Source organism: Trichomycterus rosablanca, chromosome 9, assembly GCF_030014385.1.
Source record: "Trichomycterus rosablanca isolate fTriRos1 chromosome 9, fTriRos1.hap1, whole genome shotgun sequence".
Lineage (NCBI taxonomy): Eukaryota > Metazoa > Chordata > Actinopteri > Siluriformes > Trichomycteridae > Trichomycterus > Trichomycterus rosablanca.
Window position 1 is genome coordinate 17,281,832 of NC_085996.1, and position 14,615 is coordinate 17,296,446.

A 14,615-nucleotide genomic window follows, 5' to 3' on the forward strand; every position below is an offset into this window, starting at 1 on the left:
TTGTGAATGAAAGATGGTGTAACTCTGGGCACATCGCTATTAAGGAACAAATCTGCTGTAAGAACATTGAACTGTTAGCCGTTAGCATGAGACCGTATTATCTCCCGAGGGAATTCTCGCACGTTATCGCGATAGCTGCGTATGTCCCGCCCTCTGCTAACGCTGACGCTGCCTGTGACGTCCTGCACTCAGCTGTGTGCAGGCTGCAGACACAGCACCCACAAGCCCTCCTCCTCATCTCAGGAGACTTTAATCATGTTTCTCCATCCTCCACTCTGTCCACCTTCACGCAATATGTAACCTGCCACACTAGAGACAATAAAATACTGGACTTGTTTTATGCCAACACAAAGGAGGCTTATAACTCATCACCTCTCCCTCCCCTTGGAAGATCTGATCACAATCTGGTTCGTCTTCTGCCTGTGTACAAACCCCTTGTGCACAGAGAACCAGCAGTCACCCGCACAGTGAAGAAATGGTCTAAGGAGACTGAAGAGGCTCTGAAGGACTGTTTTGAAACAACAGTGTGGGAAGAACTGTGTGACCCTAATGGGGAGGACATTGACAGTCTCACTCATTGCATCACGGATTATGTCAACTTCTGTGTGGAGAACACTGTCCCCACCAAGACTGTTCGGTGTTTCTCCAACAATAAGCCATGGATAAATCCTGACATAAAGGCTCTCCTAAAAAAGAAAAAGAGGGCCTTCAGATCGGGCGATAAGGATGAGCTGAAAGCTGTGCAGAGAGAACTGAGAAGGAAGATCAGAGAGGGGAAAGCTGGCTACAGGAAGAAGTTGGAAGAAGAACTACAGCAGAACAATGTCAGTGGAGTTTGGAAAGGCCTTAAAACCATCTCTGGTCACAAGAAGCCCGACTCCCAGGTGGTGGGGGACCAGAAGTGGGTGAACGAACTCAATTTGTTCTTCAATAGATTTGATCACTCACATGTCCATCCCCCTACACAGACATCACAGCTGTACCCCCCTTCTGTGGCACCACCAACATGCTGCCCTCCCCCGTCTCTCACACTCACGCCCTTATCACAGCCACCCCCCACTGGTTCATCTGCTGGCAACTTTAACTTCCCATTCACGCACTCCAACACCCAGCCTCCATGCTCCAATCTGTCCTTCACAACAGCCCAGGTGAGGAATGAGCTGAAGAAAATCAAAGTGAAGAAAGCTGCGGGTCCAGATGGCATCAGTGCCAGGCTTCTCAAGTCCTGTGCAGATCAGCTGTGCGGGGTAGTCGAGCACATGTTTAACCTGAGTCTGAAGCTGGGAAGAGTACCACAGCTGTGGAAAACATCTTGTGTGGTACCTGTGCCAAAAACACAGCACCCAAAGGACCTAAACAGCTACAGACCGGTGGCACTGACTTCACATTTGATGAAATCACTGGAGAGTCTGGTCCTTACCCATCTCCGCCCTCTGGTGAACCCATCCATGGACCCTCTTCAGTTTGCTTACCAGCCTGGCGTTGGGGTGGATGATGCCATCATCCATCTGTTACACGGAGCTCTTTCTCACCTGGAGAAACCTGGGAGCACTGTGAGAATCACCTTCTTCGATTTCTCCAGTGCTTTTAACACCATCCGACCGGGGCTCCTGAAGGACAAACTGGATCATGTTGGAGTGGACAGACACCTGTCCAATTGGATACTGGACTACCTCAGCAACCGACCACAGTATGTGAGGGCACGGGACTGTGTGTCTGATATGGTGGTCAGCAGCACAGGGGCCCCTCAGGGAACGGTCTTGGCACCATTCCTCTTCACCCTGTACACGGCTGACTTCATGTACAGATCACCGGACTGTCGCCTCCAGAAGTTCCCTGATGACTCAGCAATTGTCGGACTTATAAACAATGACGAGGACAGCGAGTACAGAGGACTGATTCAGGACTTCGTGGACTGGTGTCTGCAGAACCACCTCCAGTTAAACGTGGGGAAGACCAAAGAACTGGTGGTGGATTTCCGCAGGTGCAGATCCACCTTGCCACCGGTGAACATCCAGGGAATGGACATTGAGAGAGTGGACTCTTATAAGTACCTGGGTGTTCATCTAAACAACAAACTGGACTGGTCAGTTAACACTAACGCACTTTATAAAAAAGGTCAGAGTAGACTCTACCTACTCAGGAGACTGAGGTCATTTGGAGTGCAGGGGGAACTCCTGAGGACTTTCTTTGATACAGTGGTGGCATCAGCCATCTTTTACGGAGTGGTATGCTGGGGCAGTAGCATCTCTACAGCGGACAGGAAGAGACTGAACAAACTCATTAAGAGGGCCGGCTCCGTCCTGGGGAGCCCCTTAGACCCAGTGCAGGTAGTGGGAGACAGAAGGATGTTAGCCAAGCTGGCATCCATGCTGGAGAATGACTCCCACCCCATGCATGAGACTCTGGCAGCACTGGGCAGCTCCTTCAGTGACAGGCTGCTTCACCCTAAATGTGGGAAGGAGCGGTACCGCAGGTCCTTCCTTCCTGCTGCTGTTAGATTATACAACCAGCACTGCTCCAGATAGATCACACACACACACTTTAAATTATTATTCATTAAAATGTGCAATTTTTTCCCCATGTGTAACTATTACAATGTGCAATATTCTCACGTGCAGTTATTTGTAAATATTTTTAGAGTTTTTCTGACTTTTTATTATTATTGTTATACATTGTACTATTTTTATTTTTTATCGTCTATTTTTTGTACTGAGTGCTGTACTATCCCTTTGCTGCTGCAACAATGTGAATTTCCCCATTGTGGGACTAATAAAGGATTATCTTATCTTATCTCTTATCTTACTCATTACACAAGGTTCATCAGTTCACAAGGTTATATCAAACACAGTCATGTACAATTTAGTATCTCCAATTCACCTCACTTGCATGTCTTTGGACTCTTTGGAGGAAATCGGAGCACCCGGAGGAAACCCACACAGACACGTGAGAACATGCAAACTCCACATAGAAAGGCCCCGTGCCGCCCCACTTGGGGATCAAACGCAGGACCTGTGAGGTGACAGTGCTACCCACTTAGCCACCACGGCCGTCTGCAATCAAATAAAAGTCAAAGTAAATGTAAGGAACACTGCATTTTTATGCTGTTTGCATTTTCCATACTGTCCCAACTTTTTCTCATTTGGAGTTGTATTTGGTGAGGGAGTGTGAATACTTTTGCTTAGACAGGTGATTGTGCAAGAACACAAGCATGCTTAAAAAATGCTAATGTTTCGGTAGGTGTTTGCCAAGGCGTACTCAGTGGTTGCTAAGATATAGTTGGAAAGTTGCTATGGTAACAGGTTAATGTTAAAGAGATGTTAGACAGTTGCTAGGATAATGCCAAGGTTGTTTGTTTATTAGGATTTAACGTCAACTTTGGTTACATTCATGACAGGAACGGTAGTTACTCATTACACAAGATTCATCAGTTCACAAGTTTATATCGAACACAGTCATGGACAATTTAGTGTCACCAATTCACCTCACTTGCATGTCTTTGGACTGTGGGAGGAAACCGGAGCACCCGGAGGAAACCCACGCGGACACGGGGGAGAACATGCAAGCTCCGCACAGAAAGGACCCGGACCGCCCCACCTGGGGATCGAACCCAGTACCTTCTTGCTGTGAGGCGACAGTGCTACACACTTAGCCACCGTGCCACCCCTGATGCCAAGTGGTTGCTGGGCGGTTTATGTGGTACTGACATGGACACTTAACACCTCCCACCTGGTAAAGAAAGTGCTGAAGTGGCTTTTCTTCTTGACAAAGCTCAAAAAAATAGGCAAACTCGCCTCTCAGCTTTTAGTGAATTTCTATAGGAGCACAATAGAGAACATTATCTGCTACTGTGTCACAGTGTGGTACACCAGCTGTACAACAGAGAACAGTAGAAACTTAGACAGTATAGTTGGGACTGCACAGAGGATTGTAGGAACCAAACACCTAAATCTGGACACAGTTTATTCTAGCTGCCTACATAAAAGGGCTAGCAAAATTATCAAGGGTTTAACCCACCCAGGTCACAGACAGCAAACCAACAAACCTATTACCCAAACCTTCCCAAAGAAGAATTAGGTACAACACAAAATAAAATAAAATTATAGAAAATATTGAACATGTTTATATGCGGATATACACTGATCAGCGATAACATTAAACCACCTCCTTGTTTCTTTACCTACTATCCATTTTATCAGCTCCACTTACCATATAGAAGCACTTTGAAGTTCTACAATTATTGACTGTAGTCCATCTTTTTCTCTGCATACTTTGTTTTACCTGCTTTCACTTTGTTCTTTAATGGTCAGGACCACCACCGAGCAGGTATTCTTTGGGTGGTGGATCATTCTCAGCACTGCAGTTACAATGACATGGTGGTGGTGTGTTAGGGTGTGTTGTGCTGGTATGAGTGGATCAGACACAGCAGCGCTGCTGGAGTTTTTAAATACCGTGTCCACTCACTGTCCACTCTATTAGACACTCCCACCTAGTTGGTCCACCTTGCAGATGTAAAGTCAGAGACGATTGCTCATCTATTGCTGCTGTTTGAGTTGGTCAACTTCTAGACCTTCATCAGTGGTCACAGGACGCTGCCTATTTTTGGTTGGTGGGCTATTCTATTTAGTCCAGCAGTGACAGTAGGGTGTTTAAAAACTCCATCAGCATTGCTGTGTCTGATCCACTTATACCAGCACCACACACTAACACACCACCACCATGTTATTGTCACTGCAGTGCTGAGAATGATCCACCACCCAAATAATACCTACTCTGTAGCAGAGATGGGGACTCGAGTCTGCGACTCACAGCGACTTCAGACTCGACTCTGACTCGTTTCAAATGACTCGGACTTGACTCATGACTCGCAAAAAAATGACTAGTAAACAACAAAAGTATTTAAACACATGCATGTCCACACATATTTTGATATTTAGATTTGACACAGCCTCTTCTTGTGAAGCATCATAAAATGGTGGAATACCCTACGTAGTGCACTTCACAGGAACAACTGGGGTGAATAAAGCGCTCCTACAGAATTGGTGCTAATGGCTGAAAGACTGCTTTCTGAACCAATCAAACATTATGATTTTTATTTTTAGTAATGTTATTTGCACTTATTCAGTTTGCGTCACACAGATGATGTGTTAATGAAACGCTTGATTGGTTTTCTAACAAGTTAGTGTTTACTTCACAACTGGGAAAAGTTTGGAGGTTTTAAATTATCAGCACACATTTACAAAATAACGGATTATATTTCTAATGGGACAACACGTTATAAATGTAATAGCATTTGGAAGAACATAAGCAAATGTAAGCAGTGGTTCTGATTTTTTTTGGCCACTGTGCCGTAATTTATCGTGCGCTTTTGTTTTGCAATGAAAACAAAACGTATCAGTTTAAGATTTAACTGGTACCTTCTTGTTACAGAAATTACATTCATTTGCACAATGACTAGGAAAATAAAGGCACTAAGTAAAACGACAAAATACAGTTGCTAGTCTGTTTTTTTATCTGAACTTACATATTATTTATTTCTACGCTACATTTTTCCAATATATGTTTTGTGTATATTATATTGACTCGTGACTTGACACGGACTCTACTCTAAAGACCTGTGACTTGACTTGGACTCTAGCCTAAAGACTCGTGACTTGACTCGGACTCTGTAGTGGTACTGGGAGAGTCCTGACCATTGAAGAATAGCATGAAAGGGGGCTAACAAAGCATGCAGAGAAACAGATGGACTACAGTCAGTAATTGTAGAACTACAAAGTGCTTCTATATGGTCAGTGAAGACGATAAAATGGACAATGTGTGTAGAAACAAGAAGGTGGTTTTAATGTTATGGCTGATCGATGTATGTGCACTGGGTTTGAATAATGCAAAAGAGAACTGTGTGTATGTGTATAGTATTGCTGCTAATCTCACTGAGAGCTACCAAACAAAAAAGAATTCGTTGTATAACTACAATGCCAATAAGGTTGTATCTTATCTTTTGCTCATGCAGGTGACTGTGTGTGTGTTAGCATGTAGTTGGTGGGGGTGTGAATACTTTTGCTCAGACAGGTGTCCATATGTGTGCGAAAGTATGCAGTTGATAGGTGTCCAAATACTTTTGCTCAGGCAGGTATCTGTGTGTGTGCTGTGCCAGCATGCACTTGGCGAGGAGAGGGGTGGTCCGAATACTTTTGCTCAGCTGAAGCCCCTAGCTTTTGGACCGATAACAGTCTGCATGGTCCTTTTCATCTTGCACCAGAAAAAACGTATACACATCTTAACTTGAAGGAATTAATTGATGAAGCTGGGTCAACGAATACATCTTGGCAAATGCAATGCATTCTGTGTCCCCCAAAGAAACAAGAGGTCATGGCACTTAAGAATTCGCTATCATATTTGAAAAGTGACAGTACATTTTTAACTTGTACAAAGTGCTAGTACAAAGTTAAAGGGCATTTAAATATGACATATTTCATATAAGTTAGGAATTTTTAACTTGGACATGACAGAGTATATACAGAAATGTTTAGGTTTAAGTCATGCAGAATACTGTGCACAATGTGCTAAAACATGTCTTAAACTTAGTCTTATAAATAAGACCAGTAAAACTACTGAATATATGCTTTGGATTTAATGACTTTATGGCTGAAAGGCTAAAAATATTAATTAAATATTAATTTTCTGCATGAATGGACTGGGTGCTGTTAAACATTTGGCCAGGATCGGGTGAGTTAATTTGCTATATAGATAGAATTCTGGTCCATATCGGACCACGTCTGTATCGGCATCGGATGTAAAGGTATGTATGGGGCCGCTATACATAAATATGGAAAAATGAGCCACATTTGGGCCAAATGTAAAATAAATAAATAAATAAATACCAGAATCAATTTCTCTGTGGGCTGCGATGTCTTTTTCTAAGGTGACTATTGCTTATCTCAAACAACAATAAAATATATAGAGGAAACTGTTTTAACGTAGCAAGCTACTGTAGCTTAATCACCTACGTTGGTCGACAACAAAAGCTCTGTTAAAGGTGCGAATAAAAGTATTAAAAACAGTTTTACATGCGTCTTTCACCTGTCAAATGCGGATACACGTCCTTTTCCTCCTGTTCTTTCTGCACCTAGACTACAGCTTGTTTTGTCACCACTGCCATGTTATCTCGTAAACGCTATCCACGATTTTCCTGAACTTTGACCTTTCCCGTGATTCGTAGCTGAAGCCGGTTTTTGACTTCCGGTTACAGTGTTTACGTTCTGAACGACAGAAGTAGTGGTCATTCGTAACTAGTTTTTTTTAACAAACATGGCCAAAAGCACTCGGTGGTTGAATAGTAAGTGTAGAGCGACTGTCTATTTATGCATTTTGTTAGACGAGTGCACTGTGTACCCTTATTCCCTCCTCTCGGTGTGTTGTTGGAACGCACCCTGCTCACTCGCATGTTCCGTGTCTCTGCAAGCTGATACTCCGAACAATAAAGCAGTTTTGTTTGAGTTAAAACTGAGTCCTTTCTTAATTCCTAGCACTTGACAGTAAGGACATTTTAAGAAGCTGTGATGACCGTGTTCTGACAGTGCTCCACCCTTCCACGCTTACAGAGTGGGTAGATGACATGAGGTTAGCTATATTGATATAAGTGAACCATTTCGTCTTTTCCGAAGCTGTAGACGGTGAGGAGCTACAGAACTATAAAAGCACAGAAGGCTTACATGCGTAGGAATTGCTGAAGGTAAACATCAGGCGTGGGTAATGCTGAGGGAGAGTGGAGTAGTCGGTGGGTTACTCGTGCATTGCAGGGTAAGGGAAGTTGTGGAAGGTAGGGATCAACCGAGGAACATTCTAATAGCTGTGAAACACTGGAAATAATAAACAATGTATCACGACTGATTTGTTGATTGTTTTTACTTCTACAACAGTGTATACTTATATTGGTTCATGAGTGGATGTAAAGCAGGAAAGGGGAGCTGAAGGGACAGAATAAAACGCGTTGCGTTGTTTAATTTACTAAAACAATGAACTGGGAACAACAAACAGGGTATTTACACCCGTTCAGTATTCACTTGCACAAGCCGTGTCTGTCTGGGTGTCCGGATTTAAATGTTATTTGTCCAATTTCTGCAACGCTCTCTAAAAAGTGAAACTGCATTATACGATATTATAAATCTTTTATTATTATTTAATTAATAAATATTATATTATTGATATAATTAATATGATTATTATTATATTATTATGGAATGTAACGCGTAAGGCGCAGCGCACGGACAATGTTTACAAATCCGCTGGTGTTCAAAGCACGAACTTTCCAATAACAGCTTCAATAGGCTCTATGCACGACTGTCTTCCGGGTTCTCGTATACTGGCAGATCAACTTCCGGTATTCATTTGCCGGTCGTCAACAAGCAGATAACGTCAGGCATGGCTCTCTTTTACACTTGTTGTCTTCAAGATTAACCTCGTCTGACAGTGAACGATTTAGACCGACCGACGCATGGTTTGTACTGCTTCTTCTAACAAGCGGGAAAAAGGATTTTAAATGTACAACTCCAGCGACATTGACAAATATGAAGGTAAGTACGTTAGCAAACATTTCCTTAGAACCATGCAAGTAGGGTAGTTGTAAACTGGTTAGTGGTTGTTTTGCTAGACTAGACAAACACTACATCTAGCTTGACAGACCAGTATTAAGATTCATGTTTTAGTTAGCTTTGAAGCATACCATTACAATTTCATTTTTATGCATATTCTGCTTGCACAGTGCCAGGTTAGGCAAGCTTTAAGATAGTGTCAAATCCCATGTATTAATGATGTTCAAACAACAATAAATATATATATGTATGTGTGTTCAATTCCCAGGTGGAGTGGTCCGGGTTCTTTCTGTGTGAGGTTTGCATGTTCTCCCTGTATCTGCGTGGGTTTCCTCCGGCAGCTCCTGTTTCCTCCCACAGTCCATAGACGTGCAAGTGAGGTGAATTGGAGATACAAAATTGTTTGATATTAAAACTTGAACTGATGAATTTTGTGTAATGAGTAACTACCATTTCTGTCATGAATGTAACCAAAGTGTAAAACATGATGTTAAAATCCTAATACAACATAAAACAAACTAAACATATCTGACTGGATATATTAGCAATTTACCCTCAATCTTTTGATTAAGTGTAAAAAGTTTTGTTCACCAATATATGAATGAGTTATCTTTTATTCATTATCAAATGTTATATGTCAGACCATAATAAATTTCCTGTCAATTGATTAATTTGATGTTACAGTATTAACATGTCTTTCTCCAAAAACATATTTGTTGTAAATGCGAGGAGGAACTTTGATTTTTTTATTCTTATGTTTATTACAGCAGGTTATCAAGAATTAAAGTCATTACAGAATTTATCAGTGTCAAGCTGGCAGCAATGGGGTATCAAATATACAGTGCCTTGCAAAAGTATTCAGCCCCCTTGAACTTTTCAACCTTTTGCCACATTTCAGGCTTCAAACATAACGATATGAAATTGTAATTTTTTGTGAAGAATCAACAACAAGTGGGACACAATCGTGAAGTGGAACGAAATTTATTGGATATTTTAAACTTTTTTTAGAAATAAAAAACTAAAAAGTGGGGCGTGCAATATTATTCAGCCCCTTTACTTTCAGTGCAGCAAACTCACTCCAGAAGTTCAGTGAGGATCTCTGAATGATCCAATGTTGACCTAAATGACTGATGGTGATAAATAGAATCCACCTGTGTGTAATCAAGTCTCCGTATAAATGCACCTGCTCTGTGACAGTCTCCGAGTTCTGTTTAAAGCGCAGAGAGCATCATGAAGACCAAGGAACACACCAGGCAGGTCCGAGATACTGTTGTGGAGAAGTTTAAAGCCGGATTTGGATACAAAAAGATTTCCCAAGCTTTAAACATCTCAAGGAGCACTGTGCAAGCGATCATATTGAAATGGAAGGAGTATCAGACCACTGCAAATCTACCAAGACCCGGCCGTCCCCCTAAACTTTCAGCTCAAACAAGGAGAAGACTGATCAGGGATGCAGCCAAGAGGCCCATGATCACTCTGAATGAACTGCAGAGATCTACAGCTGAGGTGGGAGACTCTGTCCATAGGACACAATCAGTCGTACACTGCACAAATCTGGCCTTTATGGAAGAGTGGCAAGAAGAAAGCCATTTCTCAAAGATATCTATAAAAAGTCACCTGGGAGACACACCAAACATGTGGAAGAAGGTGCTCTGGTCAGATGAAACCAAAATCGAACTTTTTGGCCACAATGCAAAACGTTATGTTTGGCGTAAAAGCAACACAGCTCATCACCCTGAACACACCATCCCCACTGTCAAACATGGTGGTGGCAGCATCATGGTTTGGGCCTGCTTTTCTTCAGCAGGGACAGGGAAGATGGTTAAAATTGATGGGAAGATGGATGGAGCCAAATACAGGACCATTCTGGAAGAAAACCTGTTGCAGTCTGCAAAAGACCTGAGACTGGGACGGAGATTTATCTTCCAACAAGACAATGATCCAAAACATAAAGCAAAATCTACAATGGAATGGTTCACAAATAAACGTATCCAGGTGTTAGAATGGCCAAGTCAAAGTCCAGAACTGAATCCCATCGAGAATCTGTGGAAAGAGCTGAAAACTGCTGTTCACAAACGCTCTCCATCCAACCTCACTGAGCTCGAGCTGTTTTGCAAGGAAGAATGGGCAAAAATTTCTGTCTCTCGATGTGCAAAACTGATAGAGACATACCCCAAGCGACTTGCAGCTGTAATCGCAGCAAAAGGTGGCGCTACAAAGTATTAACGCAAGGGGGCTGAATAATATTGCACGCCCCACTTTTCAGTTTTTTATTTCTAAAAAAAGTTTAAAATATCCAATAAATTTCGTTCCACTTCACGATTGTGTCCCACTTGTTGTTGATTCTTCACAAAAAATTACAATTTCATATCGTTATGTTTGAAGCCTGAAATGTGGCAAAAGGTTGAAAAGTTCAAGGGGGCTGAATACTTTTGCAAGGCACTGTATATGCTGTTCAGTTCAAAACCTTGTATCATGTTACAAAAGAGAAAAAAAAAAACGTCCATTTGAAGTTAAATGTAAAAAGATTTTATTTCAAGTCTTTTTAACGCCATTCAAGTGGTCTATTCATTGTGAAATGAATGTTAAACAACTGCCAGATTCACAAAACGTAAGAAACAGCAAAAACTGTTTTACACACTCAATATAGAAGCACTTTGTAGTTCTACAATTACTGACTGTAGTCCATCTGTTTCTCTACATGCTTTGTTAGCCCCCTTTCATGCTGTTCTTCAATGACTCTCCCAGGACCCCCACAGAGCAGGTATTATTTAGGTGGTGGATGATTCTCAGCACTGCAGTGACACGGACATGGTGCTGGTGTGTTAGTGTGTGTTGTGCTGGTATGAGTGGATCAGACACAGCAGCGCTGCTGCAGTTTTTAAACACCTCACTGTCACTGCTGGACTGAGAATCGTCCACCAACCAATAACATCCAGCCAACAGCGCCTCATGGGCAGCGTCCTGTGACCACTGATGGTCTAGAAGATGACCAATTGAAACAGCAGCAATAGATGAGTGATCGTCTCTGACTTTATGCCTACAAGGTGGACCAACAAGGTAGGAGTGTTTAATAGAGTGGACAGTGAGTGGACACGGTGTTTAAAAACTCCAGCAGCACTGCTGTGTCTGATCCACTCATACCAGCACAACACACACTAACACACCACCAGCATGTCATTGTCACTGCAGTGCTGAGAATCATCCACCACCTAAATAATACCTGCTCTGTGGGGGTCCTGGTCATCAAGAACAGAAAGGAGGCTAACAGTATAGAAAGAAACAAATTAACTACAGTTTGTAATTGTAGAACTAATAAAATAATCAAAGAGTGTAGACAAGAGGTATGTTTACATAATGAAGAGGCTTTTGTTGGCTTTTTATGCTTTTGTTTAAAAACAGTATAAACTATAATATATATATTTACAATATTTAAATGTGCACGTTCTTTAAAAAATTACAGTCAAAAACGAATGTTTAGCTCCATCCCTTGACAAGTGGTCCAATCTCACGATACAGTAAACAGCTGATTTATGCTCTGATAGCGATCACTGTGTCAAACAACTTATTCTTTTTAACCCGTCGGATGCAGCGTTCAACATGAACCCTGAGAATGTACCGATCCACCCCGATCTTGTTTTTGAAAACACAAAACCTTCTTACTAATTTTAGAACTCAAACTCGTATATTCGCCGCTATACGACACGTTGTGATTAGAAATTTGCCGGTGTTTATAACAAACCGGAAGCTAGACTGCCCGACTAACGCTAAACGGAAACGCGTCACAGAGCTTGCGTGCATAGAGCCTATTTATTTGAGTTGTTGTGGCACCCGAGAGCGACACACGTCGAGCCCGAGCTCATATTTGAACCATGTAGTCCTTACCAAAAGTAGTTTAATAATGTTGTAGTTAGTACTACAGCAAATCTAACGCGACTGGAAACGAAAAACCGGCAAACGGAAATATGGAGGTGTCATGGCAGCCCCCATTGTGTTGCCAGGAAAATCGTGGATAGCGGAAATGAAATAATACGTCATCGGTAATGGACGCAGGTAATCAGATAGTTTCACTCAGAAACACAACAGAAAAGGTTTATTTTTGTAAATCTACTCTTGTGCAAGTGAAATTTAGCAAGCGTTAGCATATGTTCTTTACGTCGGCGTGTTAGGGCCACTTTAAAGAATTTATATAGCGCTTTTTACAATAGACATTGTCTCAAAGCAACTTTACAAAATCCAGGACCAACAGATACAAAAACCCCTGTTGAGCAAGCCGAGGGCGACTGTGGCAAGGAAAAACTCCCTGAAAATTACAGGAAGAAACCTTGAGAGGAACCAGACTCAGCAGGGCCCATCCTTCTTGGGTGGTCTGGAGGATACTTTAAATAAATAGGATTTACAAATGAATAACCACAATAACACTGATTATAAGCTGCCCTCGGCGCTTGCGATCCAGGTACTGTGACCCGTGTTTCTCTGAACTGACAAGCCTACGAAGGCTGCACACTGTTTGGCTATAATATTTCGACTTTATATTCATAATCATTTTGACTTTATTCTCATAATAATTTTGACTTTAATCTTGAAATCGAAACTTATACGTCTTTATTCTCGAAATCAAAATTTAAAAATATTTTTTACAGTGGCCCTAATACGCCGTCGTAGTTCTTTGTAGCATATGATCATAACAGCAAAATACAACAAATTTATAGAATAAAGAGAAACCATATAGAATGTTACCTGTTATACAGTTATTAATATTGTTATTGTTATTGTTATTGATATACATATTCTTACATCGCTGAACATATACAGTGAGGAAAATAAGTATTTGATCCCCTGCTGATTTTGTAAGTTTACCCCCTTACAAAGACTTGAACAGTCTATAATTTTTATGGAAGGTTTATTTTAACAGAGAGAGACAGAATATCAACAAAAAATCCAGAAAAAAAACATTAAATAAAAGTTATAAATTAATTTGTATTTAATTAAGGGAAATAAGTATTTGATCCCCTACCAACCAGCAAGAATTCTGACCCCCACAGACCGGTTATGTGCCCATGAGGCACACAAATTAGTCCTGTCCCTGTATAAAAGACTCCTGTCACAGAATCAGTTTCTTCTGTTCAAATCTCTCGACCATAATGGGCAAGACCAAAGAGCTATCAAAGGACGTCAGGGACAAGATTGTAGACCTGCACAAGGCTGGAATGGGCTACAAGACCATCAGCAAGAAGCTTGGTGAGAAAGAGACCACTGTTGGTGCGATAATTCGAAAATGGAAGAAATACAAGATCACAGTCTATCACCCTCGCTCTGGAGCTCCATGCAAGATCTTACCTCGTGGGGTAAGAATGATTCTGAGAAAGGTGAGGTCAGCCCAGAATTACACGGGAGGAGCTTGTCAATGATCTCAAGGAAGCTGGGAGCAGAAAAATGCTGGATATGACCCCAAGAACACCATCCCCACTGGGCATTTCTCTGCCTCCAAACACGGCGAGTGGAGTTGATGCCAAAGAGCTCAATTTTGGTCTCATCTGACCATATCACATTCTCCCAAGCTTTCTCTGAATCATTCAGGTGTTCATTGGCAAACTTCAGACGGGCCTGTACATGAGCCTTCTTGAGCAGAGGGACTTTGCGGGCACTGCAGGATCTCAATCCATTACGGCGAAGTGTGTTACTAATGGTTTTCTTGGTGACTGTGCTCCCAGCTCCCTTGAGATCATTGACAAGCTCCTCCCGTGTAATTCTGGGCTGACCTCACCTTTCTCAGAATCATTCTTACCCCGCGAGGTGAGATCTCGCATGGAGCTCCAGAGCGAGGGTGATTGACTGTGATCTTGTATTTCTTCCATTTTCGAATTATAGCACCAACAGTGGTCTCTTTCTCACCAAGCTTCTTGCTGATGGTCTTGTAGCCCATTCCAGCCTTGTGCAGGTCTACAATCTTGTCCCTGACGTCCTTTGATAGCTCTTTGGTCTTGCCCATGGTGGTCGAGTGATTTGAATGGAAGAAACTGA

The 14,615-nt window shown here is 41.9% G+C and overlaps 1 protein-coding gene and 1 long non-coding RNA gene across 3 annotated transcripts in view; one reads left to right on the plus strand and one right to left on the minus strand.

Annotated features, from left to right (window-relative positions):
- The window catches only part of mpv17 (mitochondrial inner membrane protein MPV17), a 109,739-nt gene extending 102,378 nt beyond the window's left edge, over window positions 1-7,361 (minus strand). The window contains exon 1 of one of the 2 annotated variants that reach the window (XM_063001983.1): window positions 7,081-7,361. The gene's annotated coding sequence lies outside the window, so the exon portion shown is untranslated. The remainder of the gene's footprint in view (window positions 1-7,080) is intronic. The other variant, XM_063001982.1, reaches the window with a different exon arrangement.
- A 1,031-nt stretch (window positions 7,362-8,392) lies between these two features.
- On the plus strand, window positions 8,393-9,258 carry LOC134319915 (uncharacterized). The gene is made up of 2 exons (XR_010013579.1): window positions 8,393-8,573; window positions 8,860-9,258. It is a non-coding gene; the product is annotated as an uncharacterized LOC134319915 (long non-coding RNA).
- The last annotated feature ends 5,357 nt before the right edge of the window (window positions 9,259-14,615 follow it).